The sequence below is a fragment of the Trachurus japonicus genome, chromosome 9 (assembly GCF_045865225.1).
Source record: "Trachurus japonicus isolate A0001 chromosome 9, Traja_1.0".
NCBI lineage: Eukaryota > Metazoa > Chordata > Actinopteri > Carangiformes > Carangidae > Trachurus > Trachurus japonicus.
The window spans coordinates 33,724,517-33,730,516 of NC_140915.1; the positions used below are offsets into that span (position 1 = coordinate 33,724,517).

Sequence of the window (6,000 nt, forward strand, 5' to 3'; positions counted from 1 at the left end):
AGAAACATTTGTGTTTCTGTGACTGAATAGGTGAATGCTGCAAATGCATTCATAGTTGGCAGTGTATACATTTTACAAGCTGTAGTGGTATAATTGCAGTCCATTTCTTCTTTTCAACTATTTTGTTATGAACACAGAAATACCTGAGGATCACAGGATTTTCCATGTATACCACATAACTTATTTCCAATATTATCTGAGCAGTTCAATGTCATTTTAAAATCTGCACAAACCATGATGGTGGCTTCATCCTTAATGGATGCCACGTTGTGGTTCTTCTTACGGCCAACCACCCATTCTTCTCTCTTATTATCAAACTTATGAAGCTTCTTTTTAAGGCGCTGCTTCAGAGGCTGCTCTGTCTTGCAGTCTGTCTGCGCACAAAACAAAACTCCCTTGCAAAAGGGACAGGTCTTTTTTGTAGACCCTCCTGGCATGACAGAAAACCAGACAGACAGACAGACACAGACAAACAAATAAACAAACAAACAGGCTGACTAACAACACGAGATAGATAGAGAAACAGAGAGCTAGACAGACAGATAGATAGACAGACAGAGAGACAGATAGATAGATAGATAGATAGATAGACAGACAGACAGACAGACAGACAGACAGACAGACAGACAGACAGACAGACAGACAGACAGACAGACAGACAGACAGACAGACAGACAGACAGATAGATAGATAGATAGATAGATAGACAGAGAAACAGACAGACAGATAGATAGATAGATAGATAGATAGATAGATAGATAGATAGATAGATAGATAGATAGATAGATAGATAGATAGATAGATAGATGGCTCTTAAAAGTGCCTTTGTGTCTATAAAGGTGCTGGGTCGGTGTTCGGGATGGGGTGACAGAAACTACAAGGAGAACAGAGACAAATATTCAGTACTACAGGCTAGCTATTAGTCTAGCTTTTCCCCATCTTCTGAATGTAGGCTATACAAAAAGTCGCGTTTTTTCTAAATCAACACAGGTTTTAAGGGTGCCTAATGAGACTTCTTCTCATGTTAGCCTAAGTTACTGCATATCACAAACTGCACATACGGTAGTTGACTTATCGGTCATCTAGCTGGACAAAGTTACAAGATATGGCTATTTTTTCCCTCACAAGTTAGAAGATGGTTTTCATAGTCTTGCGTTTAATAATGAAACAAACGTTAATGTGAACATCAAGCAGACACGCATCTTACCTGGTGAAGGGTTAGCGGGAAAAGGGGAGCATCTGTTTCCGCCGGACAGCATAGGGAGAGGGACTAGAGAAATACAGGACACTTCCACAATAATAATACGAAAAAAAAACGACATTAAAATAATATAAGATGACATTGCCAACGTAGTGGTACCTTACAAAAAAAACGTAGTCCGTAGTTGAAAAAGTAATGCGGACATTCTAGCTAGGAAAGGCAGGAAACAGTTATCTGTTTCCTGTTTTCTCCTACAAAATAAAATAACCAAAAGAGTTTTCTAATCATGAAATAAACCCTGCAGCAAATAAGAGGAATACAAGCATTAGATCATAAATATGGGCGTTATGATGCCGAGTATCCCTGCATTCTTAAATGTACAGGCTTGACGTAACATAAAAAACCCGGAAAAAACAGTTTGATACAATATTAAAAAAAAGTTTACCTCGCAATATGAAAAATAAATGCGGACATTCTAGCTATATTGTAGCCTAGTGGAAAAAGCAGGAATCAGATATTAAAAATAACCATAAAATAGTTTTCTAATCACAAAATGCCTGAATCCTGCAACAAAAAGGAATAATAAAAGCATCAGATCATATAGGACGATAGGCTATGCTTTAAAAAAAAAAAAATATATATACTATAGGACATAATAGGACGATGCTGATTATCACTTAATGTACAGGCTTGACGTAACATTAAAAAAAGGGGGGGGGATATGGAATCTCTGATGATTAAAATCTTGTATTCAGTTGATGTCAAGGTTCAGATATTAAATAAAATCAAACCCCTCTATAGTTTGAAATTCGTTCTGAGTAGCACGAAAAAAAAACGAGGAAATAAACAATAGCCTAACACGATTTTCCGTGATCAACCTTCTGTGCCTACTGGGCATTAATAACATTGGGTCAACCAGATTAATGGGTGATAACAGCCTCCTGCACCTATTAGGTAGAGTATAGGGCCCTACTGGCCCATATTTGTGGGATGATGGTATCGAGATTACGTCTATTCAATGGTACGACAACAGTCAAATCGGGTGTCCAGACGATAGCAGCCTCCATAGCAGCCATACGTTGCAATTTCACATTACGAGATCCGAAAAAGCCAGTGATTATCTACATTCGCTGAGTAAATATTGTAAAAATAAACCGTACACTTCTCGTTAGAAATGTAATCAAAACTCACGTTGATGCAGAAACTAAAAATATTGATTTTTCCACTACAAATGAGAGAAATATCAGACATGTTTAAAACGTTACAGTTTCACATTATCCTGGCGAGATCTGATCAATCGAGCAAGCGAGTGATTTTGCACATTCACTGTATACATATTACGAAAATAAAATACATATTTCTCACTGGAAATGTAATCAAAACCAATTTTAATGCAAAAACTAACTCAAAATATAGATTTTTCCACTGAAAATTAGAGAAATGTCAGCCATGTTTTTATGAAAACGTTACAGTTTTACATTTTCCTGACGGGATCTGAAAAATCTTTGCAAAGACGAGCAAGCGAGTGATTTTGCACATTCACTGAGTAAATATTACAAAAATAAAATACATATTTCTCACTAGAAATGCAATCAAAACCAATTTTAATGCAAAAACTAACCCAAAATATAATTTTTTCCACTAAAAATTAGAGCAATGTCGGCCATGTTTTTATGAAAACGTTACAGTTTTACATTTTCCTGGCGAGATCTGAAAAATCTTTGCAAAAAACGAGCAAGCGAGTGATTATGTACATTAACTGAGTATATATCACGAAAATAAAATATATATTTCTCACTAGAAATGCAATCAAAACGAATTTTAATGCAGAAAATAACTCAAAATATTGATTTTTCCACTAAAAAATAAGGAATGTCCGCCATGTTTTTTCTTCTCCCAGCCGGAGCCTTGAAAGTCACGTGACTTGGGCGCAAAGCAATAGAAAGGGAAAATGTAACAGTTCCACAATAAAAGGGCCCATATTGTAGCCATTCTACGTTTTGCACTGTGGACCAACGTAGTCAGGATACATTTTCCTATGAGACTGGGTTGCTTATTCAAATGAAACAGGATAGCAAATTAGCTAATAGGATGAAGGATCTCTTTGTAACATTAATTTGTTCAAAATGAGCTTTGTTTTCCAGCACAACATGAAGGCTTAGACTCATCCAGGCAGACCACAGAAAAATCCATCCCAACTTACTTCTGTCTTGCATGAAAAACACCACTGTGTAGCCTACTCACAGACGGTATTCAAACGTTCATAGTGTCTGTGATATCCTGCTCTAGCTAACAAGGATTGGAGCACACTGTCTGTCTGCCAACATAAATAGTAGCAGTACAGACATTTTAACCTAAATTGAATGTTAGTGACATGTTGCAGTATTTGTTGAGCAACTCTGTATCTTGCATTTCCTATGATATTTAATGTGGGATTTGTTGTAGCCTATTACTAAATGCAAATAAATTAAATGCAATAAAACTCATGTAAGTTAGTGAGAGGAGCAGTTTCCCAGTCTGCTAGCCAACATGTACTGTAGCCATATAATACACATAACTAAATTCATATCCATATGCTGAAACACTAAGCACCAAGCAACTGATTTAGAGCTAAACAGCAACTGTTCTGGTCATAAAACTGACAAATACCTAAAAACAAATGTGATTCCCACTGTATATCTGACAGTCTGTTGTCTTTATTCTGATATTTTTTACTGGCAATTACTCATAGGTCCCAACAGCTCCTGTGGACCTTGAAGATAAATCGATGCCAAGTTAGTTTTTTTTAGCTTAGTTTGGTTTTAATTGTGGACAAACTTTGTTGTAAACTCCTTTACTGTTCGTGCCCGTGTCGTTACGGCTGCTCCACAGATGTAAACATGGTGACGTCACTGGAGCTAACGTTAGAAAAAGCTAATGTAGCAACTGTAAGCTAATTACTGCTCCTACAACACGGACTGTCTGCGCCGTTCGACACAGAAAGTCAAGAAGTCTTGGACATGTTGTTTGTTTTGTTTTGTTTGTTTGTTTTTACCTGTTTTTCAATGTGTCGTCCTGCAGAGGCTGGCTGCCACCTTATGGACTCTGGACTTCACCCCGCCAAACTGGGCAGGTAACACTTCCGGGTATTATGGGTAATGATCTATGGTAATGATTAGCCAAACTAGACGGCAAGGCAAGGCATCTTTATTTATACATTTCAAGGCAACTCAGTGTGCTTTACATAAAGACAAAACATGTATTTAAAAAAAGAACAACATAAAACAGCATAAAAGCAAAAACACAGAGAAAAGAAGAATAAAAAAAAGTAAAAGAAAAGAAAATAGATCAAGTTTAAAGTTCTTAAAGAGCTCAGCCTAGCACATGAAAAGAGAAATGTTTTTAACCTGGATTTAAAAGTGCTTACGGTTGGGGCTGATTTCAGTTCTGCTGGTAGTTTGTTCCAGTTGTGTGCAGTATAACAGCTAAATTCACCTGCCTGCATAAAGACACGAGAAGAAAAAAAGAAAAAAAAACAGCAAAGAAAAGAAAAGACACATTTATTCAGTTTATTTGGGCTATAAATGAAAGAAGTTCCTATAACTGTTTTTTTTTTGTTTTTTTTTAATTATGTGTACCGTTTGTTTCCCTTTGGGGGCCTGATTTGAATTTATCTAAGGGATCACTCATGAAATTTACTCATTGTGTTTGCTTTTTACAATTTCATTGTTTATGCTTACAGCTATCATGAGTTGTTGATAAACACTCCTTTTCATACTGAGTCAATGAGTGCAGCACAGATTTTTAATTCAACAAATGAGGACATCATATGAAGGCACAGATGAGTGGTAAACATGCCAATTTACTTTGTCAGAGTGAATAGTGTAGGCTACACAGAGAATAAAGGCCTGGACCCACAATGCCACAGTGACTGGTGGGAGCATTTCTTTGCAATAACTTTTGAAAGCCAATTTGGCTATGGTAACTAAATTAAGGTTGTGCTTCACTAAATGACGATCATTACATGGATGTATCTACAGGTCACGCCTTCTGACAGCTGGTTGTCTCTCTAATCATCACATGTCATTACTGTAATCAGATAAAAGTAAGATAAAGAGCAATGTATTAGCTTAGCTGTAACATTAGGATGTAGCCTACATCTCTCAGTACAAAACTTGAAAGCCACTTTGTAGACTGTCCAAAACACCAGCGGGCGACAGATGCTTTCCCATCACCAAGTTTATTATTTCTACCACCATCATACCAATCACATAACTTATTTCACTGCACAGCTATTATCCTAATTTATTCAAATCAAAGACGTGTTGCTTTGCATGGTGACATGGTGGCGTACAGGGTGTCTTCACTGGAACAGCATAAAAAGAAATGTATTTATTGTCTTAGATGATGTGATCAGGTTTCTTCCTCTTTTTTTACAATTTATAATGTTAATATAATCAGACATTCAGATGAAAACTGACACCTCATGCAACCAGCAGCTTTCACCTCATTACTGTTAATGTTAACTGACAAGGCAGTAGCCCCTCTTCAAAACTACTTAACCAATAGGCCTTCATGGAACAAGGTGTTAGCTGGCTGCTGGATTATAATAAAACTGGGCCAGCAACAAAACAAAGACTAAAACCTCAAATGTACAAGGTACCTGTTCTCACATTAGGGAAACTTCAACCATGTTTTTATTTGCTTTAAAATGAACCTAAATGATTACAATCCTTTATTAAAAATAATTGCCAATGTAGTTTCTCTTGATCGACAGCTTTAATGATGGTGCTTCACCTGTATTGTAGTAATTTACTGTA

General features: G+C 36.6%; 1 protein-coding gene across 7 annotated transcripts in view; it reads right to left on the reverse strand.

Annotated features, from left to right (window-relative positions):
- Positions 1–4,327, reverse strand: part of mvb12bb (multivesicular body subunit 12Bb) — a 52,906-nt gene extending 48,579 nt beyond the window's left edge. For all 7 annotated transcript variants that reach the window (XR_015036614.1, XM_085787552.1, XM_085787553.1 and 4 more), the window contains exon 1: positions 4,236–4,327. The gene's annotated coding sequence lies outside the window, so the exon portion shown is untranslated. The remainder of the gene's footprint in view (positions 1–4,235) is intronic.
- Between the last annotated feature and the right edge of the window lie 1,673 nt (positions 4,328–6,000).